At 49.0% G+C, this 19,609-nt stretch overlaps 1 protein-coding gene across 1 annotated transcript in view; it reads right to left on the reverse strand.

Moving 5' to 3' along the window:
- NDUFB8 (NADH:ubiquinone oxidoreductase subunit B8) overlaps positions 1–19,609 on the reverse strand; it is a 943,883-nt gene that overhangs the window by 681,965 nt on the left and 242,309 nt on the right. The window lies entirely within an intron of this gene.

Below are 19,609 nucleotides of genomic sequence, written 5' to 3' on the forward strand. Positions count from 1 at the left end.
CGATTCTCCTGCCTCAGCTTCCTGAGTAGCTGGGATTACAGGCACCCGCCATCACACACCCAACTAATTTTTGTATTTTTAGTAGAGATGGGGTTTCACCATGTTGGCCAGGCTGGTCTTGAACTCCTGACCTTAGGTGATCCGCCCACCTCAGCCTCCCAAAGTGTTGGGATTACAGGCTTGAGCCACCGAGCCCAGACTGAGAATGTATTTATTCTTAAGGGATATGTGCCGGCCAGGTGTGGTGGCTTATGCCTTGTAATCCCAACATTTAGGGAGGTTGAGGCGGGAGGATTGCCTGAGCCCAGGAAGTCAAGCCTCAGGAGCTGGAGACCAGCCTGGGCAACAAAGTAACACCTCGTATCCACAAAATAAAAAATTAAAAAATTAGCTGGGTGTGGTAGCATGTGCCTGTGGTCTCAGCTACACAGCAGGCTAAGGCAGGAGGATCGCTTGAGCCCAGCAAGTAAAGACTGCAGTGAGCCGTGACTGCACCACTGCACTGCCGCCTGGATAACAGAGCAACACCCTCAAAACAAAACAAAACAAAACAAAACAAACAAACAAAACCTAAATATATGGTAAAAAGTATTTACAGATAAAGGGTTATGTCTGAAACATAAACTTATATTCAAATGATGGCTCACACACAAAAACTAAAATAATTACATCTATGCATGAACATCCATGTGTTTTTATAAAAAAGAGAGAATAAAATGTAGTAAAATACTCATTATCAGTGAAAAGGTATTTGAGAGTTTATTATACTATTCTTTTAGCTTTTCAGGGGGTTAAAATTTTTTTCAAAATAAGAAGGTTGTTAAAAGGGAGTTCCTGAATTCACACAAGAGGTACGTCCATCCTGGCACTTACTAGATCTTAACTGAGGCCAGTTCCCACCTCTGCAGGACTGTAGGTCCCGGGGGCAGTACACCCCAGGCTGCCCAGTGAGACGAGGTCAAGGTCCTTCCCCATCCGAGGCCTCTACTGAAATCTCCAAGCTTCAGCCACTCTTGGAATCTCCTGGCCAGAGCTGAGAGGTGGGGAATAGGAAGGGATGGTGGGGGAAGGGAAAACAGTCCTTCCTCTTTCCTCACTCCCAAGAATGGAATCTTTGAAGAGTCCAGACAGATTTGTCCAATGTATCAGGTGGTTTGTGCTGAGGGATTCTGTGGACAGAAGAGGTACTGATTGAGAAGCAGGAATGCCCCGCCTTACTCTCCTGCCTCTTGGCGATGGCTGTGCCTCCAAGCCCAGGAGGGTGTTCTACCCAGAGCCACGGAGGCATCACTCAGCCCTGGGAAAGCCAGCCTGAGTGTCAACATTCTGGCAGAGAGAAGTGCTAGATGCTTATTTGAAGATGTCTGAACAGACTTGTTTGAGAGACAGCTGGAGTTGTGAAGTAATCCTGGCGTCTCCCCATGTCTCAGTTTTGAAGGCAGGCTTTGCCTGCAGGCCTCTGACCTCTAAGGTCCTTCTATTCTTGTTAGCAATTGACAAAACTTTGCTTAAGACTTGGGGATGACAGAAGTCCATACAGAGAGGGGCTCGTCATTGCTACCAGAAGGGCTAGGAACACGCTCCCTCCGTGGGGCAGAAGCCAGCTCAGTTTGGGATCCTCCAGGCCAAATGCCTGGGCTGGTAATGCCGTAGCGGGTGCACACCATTTCAGCTCCAAACAGTGACCTCTTCTGGCTCCAGTGGCCCCTGGGAGCCAAGGCCTCCAGCCCCAGTGGGCAGTGCCAACCCATGACAGGGGAGTGGCAGGCTCTGGCTCAGAGCCCTGCTTCGGGAATCCTCCCCAAGAGTGGAAGCAGGCTCCAGAGCCCATCGGCTGAGGCCAGGCAGAATGAGTCCTAGCAGGACACTAAAGTTCCAGGGAGAACAAGAACATAAAGGAGGCCAAAGAGCTGTCATCAGAATGATTCAGGTCTGCAAAGCCAGGCCTGGGAGTAAGAACTGATCAGGACCACAGAAGAGGAGCGTCCAGAGCCGTTAACTGCCACCTTCCTCACCTGGCTTCCCTGCTAGTTTCTCTGCCACAGCCCCAGCCCCTGACAGGGGTGTCACACTACAGAACAAGCACAGCGACCAGAACTCTCCCGACCAGCTCCGCCCTTTGAGAAAGTCCCCCCCCCAACAACGTGGGCACGGAGGGGCTGCTGACCACCGTATCCTTGCAGCCCTGGCCCAGGGAAGACCAACCCAGGAAAAGGCGCTTGACTCAGACCGGTTGATCAGCTCCTTAACTGGGATTTTACATACAGGCCATAGCAGACAAAGGGCCTTTCTTGACCCTGAAGTCACTAGTTGAGGTGACAGAATCCTCAAGTTGTCAGTCTTCCCATGTCCCACACGAAGGTCCAACATGAGGAAATGAGGCCAGCACAGAGAAGGGAGCCGAGTCCCAGTGACATTATTGGTGTTTCTGGACCCAATTGTTCCAGAAGCCCTCCCTCCTCTGTTCGTATCACTTATGGGAGCTAAGCCATTCCTTTCCCCTTGGTGGGCTACTTTGAGTTAAACTTCTGTCTCTTCTTTTTTTTTTTTGAGACAGAGTCTTGCTCTGTTGCCCAGGCTGGAGTGCAGTGGCGCGATCTTGGCTCACTGCAAGCTCTGCCTCCCAGGTTCACGCCATTCTCCTGCCTCGGCCTCCCAAGTAGCTAGGACTACAGGTGCCAGCCACCACGCCCGGCTAATTTTTTTGTATTTTTAGTAGAGATGGGGTTTCACCGTATTAGCCAGGACGGTCTTGATCTCCTGACCTCGTGATCTGCCCGCCTCAGTTTCCCAAAGTGCTGGGATTACAGGCTTGAGCCACCACGCCTGGCCAACTTCTGTCTCTTCTTTTAAGGCCAGTGGGAGGGCAGTGATTAATGTGCTGTGTGAGCCTCCTTCTCCTCCAGTCACGGTCTGTGTGAGCAGGAGTGGATACTTGACCCAAAGGGAACCAAGACATAGGGCAGAATCAACCTCTCTCTCTCTCCCTCTTCCTCTCATATTTATTATTATTATTATTATTATTATTAGATGGATTCTTGCTCTGTCACCCAGGGTGGAGTGCAGTGGTGTGATCTCAGCTCACTGCAACCTCCACCTCCTGGGTTCAAGCGATTTTCCTCCCTCAGCCTCCCAAGTAGCTGGGATTACAGGTGCCTGCCACCACACCCAGCTAATTTTTGTATTTTTAGTAGAGATGGGGTTTCGCCATGTTGGCCAGGCTGGTCTCGAACTTCTGACCTCAGGTGATCTGCCCATCTCGCCCTCCCAAAGTGCTCGGATTACAGGCATGAGCCACCAGGCCTGGCCTCCCCCTCATATTTAAACTGAGATGTAGGCCAGGCACGGTGGCTCACGCCTGTAATCCCAGCATTTTGGGAGGCTGAGGCAGGCTGATCACGAGGTAAGTAGATTGAGACTATCCTTGCTAACACGGTGAAACCCCGTCTCTACTAAAAATACAACAAAAAATAGCTGGGCGTGGTGGCGGGCGCCTATAGTCCCAGCTACTCGGGAGGCCGAGGGAGGAGAATGGCGTGAACCTGGGAAGCGGAGCTTGCAGTGAGCTGAGATCGTGCCACTGCACTCCAGCCTGGGCGGCAGAGCAAGACTCCATCTCAAAAAAATAAATAAATAAAAAATAAATAAACTGAGAGGTAGAGATTACAGTCTGATGGCTGGAACTGAAGGTTGTATAGATTCAGGACTAGGACAACAATTTGGTTGGGGACTTACTGATGGAAAAAAAGAAGAAAGCTAGCCTGCTGAGATAGATAGGAGAGAAGAGAACCATATGAGCAAATTGAGAGAGAGAGAGAGAGAGAGAATTTTCCCAATTCCTGAGCCCCAGTGTACTTCCTGCCCTTCTTTCTGTGACATTCTCTGAACCCGTATAATATACCCTGTCTTAGGCTTTTCTGGAGGTATAACAGACAGAAACCCACTCAGGCTAACTTACACAAAAAGGGTAGTCTTTTTTTTTTTTTTTGAGACCTAGTTTAGTTCTTGTCACCCAGACTGGGGTGCAGTGGTGCAATCTCGGCTCACTGCAACCTCTGCTTTCCAGGTTCAAGAGATTCTCCTGCCTCAGCCTCCCCAGTAGCTGGGATTACAGGCACCTGCTGCCACGCCTAGCTAATTTTTGTATTTTTAGTAGAGACGGGGTTTCACCATGTTGTCCAGGCTGGTATTGAACTCCTGACCTCAGGTGACCCGCCCGCCTCAGTCTCTCAAAGTGCTGGAATTACAGGCGTGAGCCACTGCACCTGGCCTTAGAGAACAGTTTGGAAGTTCCTCAAAAAACTAAAAACAGAGCTACCATACGATCCAGCAATCCCACTGATAAAACCAGCTTATCAAAGACTATATATCCAAAAGAAAGAAAACCAGCTTATCAAAGAGTTATCTGCACTGCCATATTTATTGCAGCACTATTCACAATAGCCAGGATTTGGAAACAACCTAAGTGTCCATCACAGACAAATGGATAAAGAAAATGTGGTACTTATACACAGCGGAGTGCTATTCAGTCATAAAAAAGAAAGATCCTGTCGGCTGGTCGCGGTGACTCACGCCTGTAATCCTAGCATTTTGGGAGGCTGAGGTGGGCAGATCACTTGAGGTCAGGAGTTTGAGACCAACCTGGTCAATATGGTGAAACCCTCTCTCTACTAAAAATACAAAAATTAGCCAGACGTGGTTACATGCGCTTGTAATCCCAGCTACTTGGGAGGCTGAGGCAGGAGTATCACTTGAACCTGGGAGATGGAGGTTGCAGTGAGCTGAGATCACGACACTGCAATTCAGCTTGAATGACAAAGCAACACTCTGTCTCAAAAAAAAAAAAAAAAGATCCTGTCATTTGCAACAACATGGACGGAACTGGTGATCATTATGTTAGGTGAAAAAAGCCAGGCACAGAATGACAAACTTCTGGCCAGGCGGGGTGGCTCACACCTATATTCCTAGCACTTCAGGAGGCCAAGGTGGGCAGATCAGGCCAGAAGTCCAAGACCAGCCTGGCCAACATGGTGAAATACAAAAAATTAACCGGGCGTGGTGGTGTGTGCCTATAGTCCCAGCTACTTGGGAGACTGAGACAGGAAAATCACTTGAACCTGGGAGGTAGAGGTTACAGTGAGCTGAGATTGCACCACTGCACTCCGGCCTAGGCAACAGAGTGAGACTCCATATCAAAAAAAAAAAAAAAAAAAAAAAAGAGAGAGAGAGACAAACTTCTCATATTCTCATTTATTTTTGGGAGCTAAAAATTAAAACAACTGAACTCATGACAGTAGAACAATGGTTACCAGAGGCTAGGAAGAGTAATGGTTGGGGGCGGGGAGATGATTAATGGTTACAAAAACATATTAGTTGTAATAGAAAGAATGAATAAGACCTAGTATTTGATAGCACAACAGAGTGACTACAGTCAACAATAATTTATTGTACACTTAAAAAACTAAAAGAATATAAGTGGATTATTTATAAGACATAGAAAGGATAAATGCTTGAGGTGATGGATACCTCATTTACCCTAATGTGATTATTACCCATTGTATGCTTGTATCAAAATACCTCATGTACCCTGTAAATATATACACCTACTAGGTACCCACAAAAATTGAAAATAAAAATCTTTTTCTAAAAAGAGGAATCCTCTGCAGCTGTTATATCAAGCTACTTTTGGTAGGATCCCATTCCCTGCCACTGAACAGAACTGACTAAAGCAATTGCCAGTAGCTTTGGGGCACCTGTTGCCCCTCTCTCTGTTGGAGGTGTGCGCCTCAAGAGTATGTCCAGCTGGATAGAAGGGCCAATTCTTCTCAGAGGCCGAGAACATTCTTCCACGCTGTATCCCCTGCAAACAACTAGAATTCACGTTGATGCCAGCCGAGTGTCCTGTCTTCACCTACCTATCCGCCACCATTCCCGAGAGAGAATTGGCCAGTGTCACAGTATCTGACCCACCATGCATTCTGTGGAGGGTGGCAAAGAATCCTACGGAACGTTCCAAAGGCCGACTTCTATCTGACATGTGTATGACTGTTGATCATAACTTATCCTTTCAGGGAGGACAAATACCAGTATTTCACCAGGTCCGGACAATCCTGGAACCCTGCACGCTTGACACTGAAGGCAGAATTCTGAAAGTTGAACATAGTGCTACAGATTTCTCTAGGACTGGAAGGTCGTGCTGCAGAGGTGGGCGGGTCAGTGAGAGTCTTAGGCACCTCTTCACCTTCTGCACTTAGGACTCAAAAGACATGGAGTCCACCCAGAGGCCAGAGTTTTCTTTCTTGAGTATCACGTCTGCTTGGCAGAGCACCTGTGGAATCTCTCTAAGTTCTCATTCTTCCGCATTTGGCAACAGGCGTCCCTAGATCTGGGGTGGGAACAAGGGCTGCCTCACAGAGCACAGGCAGCTTGAAGGCTCAAAGTGGGAAAGACAGGGGATGTTTCCCATTCAATGTTGCTATGCAAAAATGAAGGATGTCTGGCTTGTGTTAAAGCAGAGGCACATATATATACTACCTGTATGGAACAGGTGTTAGAGTTTGGGTGTTCGTCCCTTTCAAATCTCATGTTTAAATGTAATCCCCAGGCCGGGCATGGTGGCTCATGCCTATAATCCCAGCACTTTGGGAGGCCGAGGCAGGCAGATCACTTGAGCTCAGGAGTTTGAGACCAGCCTGGCCAACATGGTGAAATCCCGTCTTTACTAAAAATACAAAAATTAGCCGGGCATGGTGGCACACGCCTGTAGTCTCAGCTACTTGGGAGGCAGAAGAATTGCTGGAGCCCAGGAGGCGGAGGTTGCAGTGAGCTGAGATCGTGCCACTGCACTCTAGCCTGGGCAACAGAGCTAGACTCCATCTCAAAAAAATATATGAATAAAAAAATAAATGAATAAAAAAGTAAGTAAGTAAATGTAATCCCCAGTGTTGGAGGTGGGGCCTGGTGAGAGGTGTTTGGGTCATGGGGACAGATCCTTCATGAATAGCTTGGTGTTGTCCTCACAATAATGAGTGAGTTCTCACTCTGAGTTCACGTGAGATCTGGTTGTTGAAGAGGGTATGGTGGCCAGGAACAATGGCTCACATTTGTAATCCCTGCACTTTGAGAGGCCAAGGCAGGAGGATGACTTGAGCCTAGGAGTTTGAGACCAACCTAAGCAACATGGCAAGACTCTGTCTACAAAAAATGAAAAAGTACCAATCATTGTGGTGTTCGCCTGTGGTCCCAGCTACTCAGGAGGCTGATGGGGGAGGATCACTTGAGTCTGGAAGGTGGAGGCTGCAGTGAGGTCTGATTGTGCCACTGTACTCTAGCCTGGGAACAGTCCTGTCTCAGAAAAAGAAAGTGGGGGGGGGTGTGGCACCCCGTCCATCCTGCCCTGACTGTCTCACCCTGTGATAGGCCGGCTTCTGCTTCTCCTTCTACCACAATTAGAAGCTTCCTGAGGCCTCACCATAAGCTGAGCAGATATCGGTGCCATGCTTCTTGCACAGTCTGCAAAGCCATGAGCAATTAAATGTCTTTTCTGTGTAAGTTACCCAGCCTCAGGTATTTCTTTATATCAATGCAAGAACAGACTAATACAAAGGGATAATTCAGAATGCAAAATAAATACAAAAAAATACAAACAGTAGGGCTTCTTCATACCTGAGTATCTCCCTCACACATTCAGCACAGCCCTGTTCCCCATCACTATTTTTTTTTTTTTTTTGAGACAGAATGTCACTTTGTTACCCAGGGTGGAGTGCAGTGGCACCATCACAGCTTACTGCAGCCTCAACTTCCTGAGCTCAAATCATCCTCCTACCTCAGCCTCCCAGGTAGCTGGGACTACAGGTGTGTGCCATCATGCCAAGCTAATTTTTTATTTTTTGTAGAGAAGAGGTCTCACCACATTGCCCAGTCTAGTCTTCAACTCTTGGGCTCAAGTCATCATCCCACCTCTGCCTCAGAAAGTGCTGGGATTGCAGGTGTGAGCTGCCACACCCGGCTCCCATCACTCTAATCTAACACTAATGTTCTCCTTCAACTTGAGTAAAATTCAGTTTCCTGAATCATTCTGAGTGACCTCTGGTCGTCCTCACTGCTCGTTACATGCTAATTATAATGCATTAGCATCCTAAGAGACACTCCCACCAGCACCATGACAGTTTACAAATGCCATGGCAATGTCTGGAACTTACCCTATATGGTCTAAAAAGGAGAGGAACCCTCAGGTCCAGGAATTGCCCATCCCTTTCCAGGAAGACTCATGAATAATCCACCCCTTGTTTAGCATATAATCAAGAAGTAACCACAAATAACAGAAGCCCTCGGGGCTGCTCTGCCTATGGAGTAATCATTCTCTTATTCTTTTACTTTCCTAATAAACTTGCTTTCACTTTCTGGATTCACCTCGAATTCTTTCTTGTGCAAGATCCAAGAACCCTCTCTTGGATTCCACAGAGCCCCTGTGGAATCTCTCTAAGTTCTCATTCTTCCGCATTTGGCAACAGGCGTCCCTAGATCTGGGGTGGGAACAAGGGCTGCCTCACAGAGCACAGGCAGCTTGAAGGCTCAAAGTGGGAAAGACAGGGGATGTTTCCCATTCAATGTTGCTATGCTAAAATGAAGCATGTCTGGCTTGTGTTAAAGCAGAGGCTTTAACCTCTTAAAGGGATCGGGACCCCTTTCGGGTAACATAACCATGAGAAAACTAGCAGAAAATTCCAGATTGAGGGACATTCTACAGAATCCCTGACCTGTACTCCTCTAAACTGTTAAGGGAATGAAAAGCAGGGAAAGCCTGAGAAACTGTCACAGACACAGACTAAGACGATGTGATGACCAAATGTAATGTGGCATCCTGGATGGCATCCACTTTTCTAACATCCTGAATCAGAAAAGGGATGTTAGTGGAAAAGCTTCCTTTAGAGAAAGGATGTTAGTGAAATCTGATTAAATAAAGTGGCAAGTTTAGTTAGTAGCAATGTACTGATGTTGCTTGCTTGTTGCGACAAATCTACCATGACGTAGACATTAACCACAGAGGCTCCTGAGTGAGGGTACATGACAGCTCTCTGTACCATCTGCAACTTTGCTATAAGGTTAAACTATTCTAAAAGAAAAGGGTTACTTAAAATAAAAAGGGAGGTTGGGTGCGGCGGCTCACGCCTGTAATCCCAACACTTTGGGAGGTGAGGCGGGTGGATCACTTGAGCTCAGGAGTTCGAGACCAGCCTGGCCAACATGGCAAAACCCTGTCTCTACTAAAAATACAAAAATTAGCCAGGCGTGGTGGCAGGCACCTGTGGTCCCAGGTACTTAGGAGGCTGAGGCAGGAGAATCACTTGAGCCCGGAAGGCAGAGGTTGCAGTGAGATGGCGCCACTACACTCCAGCCTGGGTGACAGAGCAAGACCCTGTCTCAAAAAAAATAAAGTAAAAAGGTAAAAAACAATCAAATGAAAAGGTAAGGCAGGGGCATGGGGGAGGCAAGTGCCTGGCTTTGGGTTGGAAGGGAGGGAAGTTTGGAAGGCAGAAGCCCCAGAGAGACTGTGGATATTTTCCTTTTTCTTTTCTTTCTTTTTTTTTTTTTTTTTTTTTTTGAGACGGAGTCTCGCTCTTGTCGCCCAGGCTGGAGTGCAGTGGTGCGATCTCGGCTCATCACAACATCCACCTCCCGGGTTCAAGAGATTCTCTTACCTCAACCTCCTGAGTAGCTGGGACTACAGGTGCCCGCCACCACGCCCAGCTAATTTTTTGTATTTTTAGTAGAGATGGGGTTTCACCATGTTGGCCAGGCTGGTCTTGAACTCCTGACCTCAGGTGATCTGCCCACCTCGGCCCCCCAAAGTGCTGGGATTACAGGCATGAGCCACCGCTCCCAGCCACCTCTGTTTCTTTTTTTAGAGATAAGGTCTTGCTATGTTGCTCAGGCTGGTTTCCAACTCCTGGCTGAAGCCATCCTCCCACCTCAGCCTCTCAAGTAGCTGTGATTACAGGCCCAGGGAACCACTGAGCCCTGCTCAAGTCTGAAGGTCTTGGACAAAACAGGCATCCCTGTGCCCCGCATCCTTGAGGAAGTGTCCTCCTATGAATGGGACTCATATCTGTAGATAGAGGAGAGGCTAGCGCTGAACTTCTCTGACTTCAGTGTACGCAAGAAGCTCTCAGGAAAATCTCATTAACATGTGGATTCTGACTCAGCACGCCTGGGTGAGCCCAGCAATTCCACTTTTCTTTTCTTTTCTTTTTTTTTTTTTTTTTTTTTTTTGAGACGGAGTCTCGCTCTGTCTGTTGCCCAGGTTGGAGTGAAGTAGCGCAATCTAGGCTCACTGCTACCTTCATCTCCCAGGTTCAAGCGATTCTCCTGCCTCAGCCTCATGAGTAGCTGGGATTACAGGTGTGCGCCACCACGCCCAGCTAATTTTTGTATTTTTAGTAGAGATGGGGTTTCACCATGTTGGTCAGGCTGGTCTCGAACTCCCGACCTCGTGGTCTTCCTGCCTCGGCCTCCCAAAGTCCTGGGATTACAGGCATGAGCCATAGCGCCCAGTCGCAGTTCCAGTTTTCTAACTGGCTGCCAGGTGCTGCTGATACTGCTGGTCCCAGGACCACACTCTGAGTTGCAAGAAACTGGAGAGTTGGATGACACCACTCCCCTGGGGGTAGGGGAAGAGATGCTGAAACGAAAGTCTGCCACCCTGAGGTCGCACATGCCCTACCTTGCCCATTTCCCAGCGAGCGGCCTGAAGGAGAGCAGAGCGCAGGCTCCACAGCCTCAGAGAACAGGCCCAATTCTCGTCCTCTACTGCCAACTGTCATCTGGATCAGCCTCAGGTAAACCTCAGTCTACTCGAAGCCTTGGTCTGCTCTTGCCGCCTGGGATTCCCTGAGGCCCCTACAGTGTTACTCTCCATCTTCATCCTCTTGGGCTCAGACCAGGACAAAAAAATTAATGCACATTTTGTCTCCACACAGAAGTCGACAGACCTGCACTCAGGCAGGTGTCTTACCCCGCACCCCAGTCTCTTGCCTCCATCTGTACAATGGGCATCGAAACTCCTAGTACCTATGTCTCCAGGTTGTTCTGGGGACTGAAGGAGGGAATCAGAGGCAAGGGGCTCTGCACACTGTGCAACTGCTTGTTGAAATGACTGAGGCACCGGCCAAAATAGTTTCAAATGCTTTACAAGGATTGTATTTTGCTTTTGAAATTATTTATTGATTATTATTTATTTTTAAGAAACAGGGTCTCACTCTGTCACCCAGGCTGGAGTGCAGTGGCACAACCATAGCTCGCTGCAGCCCCAGACTCCTGGGCTCAAGTGATCCTCCCGCCTCAGCCTCCCAAGTAGCTGGAACCACCGACCATGCACCATCATGCCTGGCTATTTTTTTATTTTTGTAGAGATAGGGTCTAACAATGTTGTCCAGGCTGGTCTCAAACTTTGAGCTTCAAGAGATCCTCCCACCTTGACCTCCCAAAATGTTGGGATTACAGGCACCATGCCTGGCTATAAGCACAGTTGCAGGAGCTTAAAAATCAAATCAAGGTGGTTTCTGCACAGCAGATGTGAGGAAAAGAGAAGGAAGTCTGTGCTGTTGACCTCTGGTGGCTCATAGACACATTAGGAGTCTGATAAAAGCTGTATCACCACCAACCAGAAAAACACACTTAAGGCCAGGTGCAATTGCTCACGCCTGTAATCCCAACACTTTGGGAGGCTGAGGCAAGCAGATCACCCAAGATCAGGAGTTCAAGACCAGCCTGGCCAACATGGAGAAACCTGTCTCTACTAAAAATACAAAAATTAGCCAGGCTTGTGGCACGCATCTGTAATTCCAGTTACCCTGGAGGCTGAGGCAGGAGAATTGCTTGAACCTGGAGGTGGAATTTGCAGTGATCCAAGATCGCACCACCGCACTCCAGCCTGAGCGACAGAACAAGACTCTGTTTCAAAAAAAAAAGGAAAAAAAAGAAAAAAGAAAACACACTTAAGCACATAGTCACACAACTCTGCCCCAATTGCAGAGGATTCTGGACACTGGCTTGAGAATGCCAGGTCTAGAGGCTCCTATAAGCTTAAAGATACAAGGAAAACACAAGCAGACAGCAGGGGAAGATGGTGGGTGGGGTTGATGTTCCCAGTTCTCAGTGTCAGCAACACTGCCCCTGTGCCCACAAGTCCTGAGCTCTGTCAGAGGCCACTTGGAATGCATTCTGTGCACCACCCTCCATTCGCCTATGTGCAGGCTCCCCAAGCCAGGGCATCCCTGTCAGCTGCTTCCCTGGGAGCCTCAGGAATCTCAGCTATTGCGGCCGAGGCAGAGCAGCCTTGGTCCGCTGTCACTGCCTGGGACTTCCTAAGCACCCTACAGGGTTACTCTGAGTCTTCATCCTCTTGAGCTCAGGCCAGGACAAAAAAATAATGCACATTTTGTCTCAGCACAGAAGTCCACAGACCTTCACTGGGAACTCAGAAGAAGCAGAAGGAAATAAAAAGATCCTGACCGGCTGCTATGGTTCCCACCTATGGTCTCAGCACTTTGGGAGTGCTATAGTCCTAGCTACTTGGAGGCTGAGGCAAGAGGATCACTTGAGGCCAGGAGTTCAAGACCAGCCTGGGCAACATAGTGAGACCTCATCTTTATTTTTAAAAAAAAACAAAATCCCAAGAAGATCCAAAGGCATAAAAATGGTCCATTGCACCCAGGACCTCTCCCTGACCCCAGATCCTTGGCACAAGCTGGCAGGCCTGGTCTTGGTTTTTCCTCTCCCACCTCCTTGTCCCTGTCTCAGGCCCCTCCTTCTTAAATGAGCCCTTTATTGCTTTTTTCCTTATACTCTCTCCCACTCCTTCCTCTGTCCCTGTCCTCAGGAGCTGTAAAACCATGCCCCAAAGAGTTAAGGAAGCCAATGACTAACAGAAATTCTCTCTCTTTTTTTTTCTTTTCCTTTCTTTCTTTCTTTTCTTTTCTTTTCTTTTTCTTTTTTCTTTTTCTTTTTTTTTTTTTTTTTTGAGATGGAGTCTGTCTCTGTTGCCCAGGCTGGAGTACAGTGGCACGATCTCGGCTCACTGCAACCTCCGCCTCCTGGGTTCAAGCAATTCTCTTGTCTCAGCCTCCCGAGTAGCTGGGACTACAGGTGTGTGCTACCACGTCCAGCTAATTTTTTTGTATTTTTAGTAGACACGGGGTTTCACTTTGTTGGTCAGGCTAGTCTCGAACTCCTGACCTCAGGTGATCCACCTGCCTCGGCCTCCCAAAGTGCTGGGATTACAGGCATGAGCCACCACGCCCAGCTGACAGAAATTCTTGAGTTTGCAAAATGGCAGGTTAAAAAAAGAACTACCAGCCGAGCACGGTGGCTCACACCAGTAATCCCAGCACTTTAGGGGCTGAGGTGGGTGGATCACCTGAGGTCAGGAGTTCAAGGCCAGTTTCATACTAACTCCCCTTGAATTTGCACATGCAACCCATGAGATCACAGGAAGAGATAACTGCGCATGCCCAGGGACTTTCCAGACCTCCCCTGGCCTTTCACCAATTAACATGGCAAAAGCCAGGATGAGGATACAGATTTGAGCTTCACACTCATGTCTCTTGTGAGTCAACTTGCTACTAAAAACCTACAAAACTTAGCCAGGCGTGGCCTCCTTTGGCACGCGCCTGATTGTAGGAATCCCAGCTACTCAGGAGGCTGAGGCAGGAGAACTGCTTGATCACAAGGTCCCATCCTGGCTAACATGGGGAAGCAGGTGTGGGCGCTTGCAGTGAGGCAGGAGAATGCATGAAGACTTGCAGTGAGCTGAGATCACGCCACTGCATTCCAGCCTGGGCGACAGAGTGAGATTCCATCTCAAAAATTATAATAATAATAATTTTGGAGGGCCCTAACTCACTTGATCCTCACAATAATCCTATGAAGTAGGTACTACTATGATTCCAAGTTTACAGGTAAGGAACCTGAGACACAGGTTGAGTGATTGCTATAAGGTCACCAAGGGCAAGATTTGATTCCAGGCAACCTGGTTCCGGAGTCCATGCTTTTAATGATGACAACATATAGAACAGAGATCTATACACTGAACTGTTATGTGAAAAAGAATAGACACTATCCCTGTTAGTCTATGTATTGGGGGCCTCTTTGTCACAGCAGCTTAAATATACCTTAACATACCCTCTGTGTCACCCCAGAGGTAAACATAGGTCTCCCGCTCTCCATACTCTGTGTGTGAGCCCCCCTAGGGCCAGTAACCAAGCAGGCAGGCTCCTGGGAGGCTTCTGAGAGAACTCCCTAGGGGATGAAGCTTCCTAATTGGTTCAATTTGTTTTCACTCCAGGCTCTATATTCCTAAAAATCAGAAAAGGCTTCATCCCACGGGTCACCAGCTGCTGAAGTACCATGCACAGTCACAAGCCCTCCCTTTCCTCCAACCTATCAACACAAAGACATGGGTACACACACACTACACCCCAATGAGAAAACAGCCCTTCATCTCCAAAGGGTAGTGTTTTCTCTGAGTTATTTAAATTAACTAACATTTCAACAGTTTTGCCGTTTACAAGCTATCGCCATGGAACAACGGCCTGGTAAAGAAACCAAAAAATATTAAGTGAAAAAAGTAAATTTCAGAACAGGACACTTGCTCTGTTCTCATTTCTACACACATATGCACACATCTGTATGTTTGCAAAAATGCAGCTCTGTCTGTAGAAGTAGTGGCTGCTCATAACCACTGTGGGAGATGGAACCGGTCTTAGTATCACCCCCCTTTACAGATGAGGAAACTGGCTTAGCGAGGCTGAGGAATAGCTAGAAGGAGTGAGACCCGTGCCTTGCTCCCCTGCGCCACAGCTCAAAGCCCTGCTCTTTCTATTAGACCTATCTCCTGTCATTCTAAGTCCATGTCACTGTAGCTTATTGTCCCCATAGTCTGCCCAGCTCACTGCTCCCTGCCCCATCTTTGGAAGAAAACCAGGGATGTGGAGGGGGTATCTCTGGGAGGGCTATTCTGGGAGGCATCACTGGCTGCTTATCAGTAACACTAGGTATTCCAAGGCAGTAGGTCTCCCCCGCAGGGATAAAGGAATCCCAATAGCTGGAGACCATGACAAAAATGTACCACAGCTCAGCCTGTGTATTTTTAACAGATTCCCCAGAACTTGATGTGCAGTCTCTCAGTGACTGAAACTGGTATTAAGTAAGCCCTTTTTTTTTTTTTTTTTTTTTTTTTTGAGACAGAGTTTCACTCTTGTCACCCAGGCTAGAGTGCAGTGGCACAATCTCAGCTCACTGCAGCCTCCCAAGTTCAAGCAATTCTCCTGCCTCAGCCTCCCGAGTATCAGGATTACAGGTGCCCACCACCACACCCAGCTAATTTTTGTATTTTTAGTTGAGACGGGGTTTCACTACATTGGCCAGGCTGGTCTCGAACTCCTGACCTCAGGTGATCCACCTGCTTCGGCCTCCCAAAGTGCTGGGATTACAGGCGTGAGCCACCGTGCCCGGCCCCAATTCAATTTCTTTTTTTTCTTTTTTTTGAGACAGAGTCTCACTGTCGCTTAGGCTGGAGTGCAGTGGTGCATTCTCGGCTCACTGCAAGCTCCGTCTCCTGGGTTCATGCCATTCTCCTGCCTCAGCCTCCCAAGTAGCTGGGACTACAGGCGCCCGCCACTGCCCCCAGCTAATTTTTTGTGTTTTTAGTAGAGACGGGGTTTCACCGTGTTAGCCAGGATGGTCTTGATCTCCTGACCTTGTGATCCACCCGCCTCAGCCTCCCAAAGTGCTGGGATTACAGGCGTGAGCCACCACTCCTGGCCCCCAATTTCTTTTTGAAAAAGGTAATTGGCATGGATATTTTCCTTCTTTCTTCCCCTCACAGAGATCAGTTACATATCTTTGGTGGGAAAGGTGGGCTGGGAACAAAAGGCCACGCAGTGTGGAGCCCTGGGGAGCTGCAAATAAGAGACCCTCACATGCCCACAAGGATGAGCTCTCTGAAGGAGGGGGCTGCCCTGCCTATAGTCCAGTCTTGGGATCATTCCCCTTCTGTCTCCAGAGCTCACTGCTCAGGCCAGGAGAAGGTTTTCCTGGGCTCACCAACACCTCTACATCTGGCACTGAAATTCTTGAATAATCACCAGCATTTGGACTAAAATGTGTCTTTTGCAAAGCACCCTGTGGAGACATTAGCTCATCTGACCCTGAGTGCACCCCCCTGAGACAGGAAATATTATGCCCAACTCACAGAAGATGAAACTGAGGCTTAGAGAGACGAAGTGACTTGCCAAAGTCCCACAGCTAGGAAGTTACAGACTTAAGCTCAGGATATCTGATCCTACATGGCAGGTGGATTTCCTCATTTGGAAGTCATGCTGGGGAGGAGTAGATAGGAAGGGGAAAGATTCTGCAGTTCTCCCGGAAGAGTTTGGGAAAGGGAAAGAAGGAGAAAGAAGGAGCAGTCTGCTTCATCAAAGGGAAGATTCTCAGGCCCCACTGATTCTATATCAGTGGCCATGAAGTGGGGACCTGAAACCTGCTATTTTCAAGCTCAGACTAGCACACAGCCAGGCCCATCAACAGCTCTCCCCTGATGCCCTGCCTCCTGGGTGAAGGGAAGAGGGACACGAGGTATCCTGGCTCTAGTGCAGTGACTCCAGGGACCCCAAGATGTCCACTCTGGGAGGACACTCTCCCAGGGAAAAACTACTTAAGACCCCAAGAGAAAAAGGATGGAAATGGATGGAAGGTGGACAGAGGATCTCCTTCACCTCTTTCCCCACCTAAGGCTTGGGGTTCAGGATTCTCATTTTCCAGCTACTTAGAGTAAGTGGAAATTCCCAATACTTATGGCTAATCTGATCTGTGTCTGGGGGGAGTCCCGCTCTCTGAACATAGCAGGTGGGCAAGAGGGGATCGGGGACAGAGTTCTGGGAGACATAAACAATCACAGAGCATCGCCTCGAATGAAAGGCTGTCACCAGATCTCAGGTCGCAAGGGACTTTTGTAGCCCAGTACCCATCCTGTCACACATTAAGATACAGTGCTCCCCTTTCTCTAAGGACAGTCTCAAAATCGAGGACAAAGACCTAGAGTGACCTTAACAGACTGCCTTCTCCCACACCTGCCCAGGGGTTCTTCCCACCCTGATCCTTGCTTCTCCTAAATGTTCAGGGCTGGAGAAGGTCCTGCAGTTGGGTGGGAGCGGGTCTCAGGTGTGGGTCTTGGGTGAGTGTGGCTCTGCAGGGTCAGGGGGTCAGTGTCAAGAGATGGTGGCAGCCTCAGCCGGTGTAAGGGAGTGTTTGGTGCACCACAGAGTCAGTGCGTGTATGTGTCAGGCATGTGGGGACCCTCCTGGGGCACAGAACTTCCTGCTGCACCCCCCTACTTATTAGGTTTTCTGCCAGGATGCCACCAGAGGCTCAGGGATCTCTGGCTCTTCTAGAAGTGCCAGGCAGGGCTGTCGCCACCTCTCACCACTTTTTATCTACTCTGAACAATTTGCCCAAGACCCATGGACTGAGCCTGGGTTGGCACTCACTCTTCCTGTGACCTTCCCATCTGCAGTGTGCTAGCTGGGGAACGTGGTCCGTCTGTCAGGCCTGGTGATCACGCTGTAGAGAAATAAATTTATTTTTGTTTATGCATTGTTACATTTATTTATTTATTTATTTATTTTGAGACAGCATCTCACTCTGTCACTGAGGCTGGAGTGCAGTGGTGTGATCTCGGCTCACTGCAACCTTTGCCTCCCAGATTTGAGTGATCCTCCTGCCTCAGCCTCCCAAATAGCTGGGACTACAGGCATGTGCCACTACAGCCAGCTAATTTTCATATTTTTAGTAGAGGCAGTTTCTCCATGTTAGCCAGGCTGGTCTCGAACTCCTGACCTCAGGTGATCCGCCCGTCTTGGCCTCCCAAAGTGCTGGGATTACAGGCATGGGCCACCGTGCCCGGCCTATTTATTTATTTGAGACAGAGTTTTGCTCTTGTCACCCGGGCTGGAGTGCAATGGCATGATCTCAGCTCACTGCAACCTCTGCCTTCCTGGTTCAAGTGATTCTCCTGCCTCAGCCCCCGGAGGAGCTGGAATTACAGGCGCCCACCACGTCTGGCTAATTTATGTATTTTTAGTAGAGACGGGGTTTCACCATTTTGGCCAGGCTGGTCTCGAACTCCTGACCTCAGGTGATCCACCCGCCTCGGTCTCCCGAAGTGCTGCGATTACAAGCGTAAGCCACCGCGCCCGGCAATTTCTGCATTGTTACTTTTAATTGACAAGTAAACATTGTATATATTTATGCTGTTCAATATGATGTATATACTGTGGTGCAGCGGGAGAAATTTCTAACCTCCCAGGTATCCTATCAGCTGGGAGGAAGCTGACCCCACAGCAGGAGAGAAAGAGGTAAGATTCGTGCAGAACTAGCAGTGCGGGTGGAACTCAGCAACACTGAGTCATCCCTTCCCTGTGCAATCCCATGAAGATCAGAGGAGCCCTTGTGCGCCTTTGGGAAAGGGACTTCCTCCCTGAAGGCAGGAGGATAGCTGAGATGACCGCGAGCCAATTGGAGGAATTTCGCATCCTCCAGCCCCTCAGCCCGTCGCAGTGCTAAACAACAGGCGGCAGAGGGCGCTCCTGCCTAATCTTTCCCATGCCGCGGCGGGTGCGAGGACCGGAAGTTTGAGAGGCGGGATAGTTCTGATCTTTACTCCCAGTGTACCGGGGATTGAGCTGGGGGCCGGGCCGGGCTGGGGATGAGAGGGTCTCATAAGTAGGCCCAAGAGAACCCTTTTTTTTTTTTTTTTTTTTTTTTTTGAGACAGAGTCTCACTCTGCTGCCAGGCTGCAATGCAGTGTGGCGCGACTCGGCTCACGGCAACCTCTGCCTCCTAGGATTACAGGGGTGAGCCACTGCACCCGGCCAGAGAACCTTTTTTTTTTTTTTTTTTTTTGCTCCCCACTAGCAGACATGGGGTGATCCCTTCCTCAACCCTATCCCAAACCCAAACTCTGAAACAGTGTCCCGCACATCTGCCGGGTACAAGTGAGAGTACCCTAGCCACACCCCTGCAATTCCTTGCCGCCCTTTACTAAAGGCTGCGTGCCAAGAAGTGAGTGTGAGAGACCGGGCGCGGTTCACGCCTGTAATCCGGAAGTTTTGGGAGGCCGTGAGTTACGATCATGTCACTAGACTCCAGCCTGAGTCAGAGCACAGACAGAGACCCCTCGCTCCATCCCAACGTCTCTATTTTTTTTTTTTTTTTTTTTGAGACGGAGTCTTGTTCTGTCACCCAGGCTGGAGTGCAATGGCCAGATCTCGGCTCACTGCAAGCTCCGCCTCCCGGGTTCACGCCATTCTCCTGCCTCAGCCTCCCGAGTAGCTGGGACTACAGGCACCCGCCACCTCGCCCGGCTAGTTTTTTGTATTTTTTAGTAGAGACGGGGTTTCACCGTGTTAGCCAGGATGGTCTCGATCTCCTGACCTCGTGATCCGCCCGTCTCGGCCTCCCAAAGTGCTGGGATTACAGGCTTGAGCCACCGCGCCCGGCCTCCAACGTCTCTATTTTTAAAAAGAAGTCCGGGCACGGTGGCTCACGCTCG

Source organism: Macaca thibetana, chromosome 9 (assembly GCF_024542745.1).
Source record: "Macaca thibetana thibetana isolate TM-01 chromosome 9, ASM2454274v1, whole genome shotgun sequence".
In the NCBI taxonomy this organism is placed as follows: Eukaryota; Metazoa; Chordata; class Mammalia; order Primates; family Cercopithecidae; genus Macaca; species Macaca thibetana.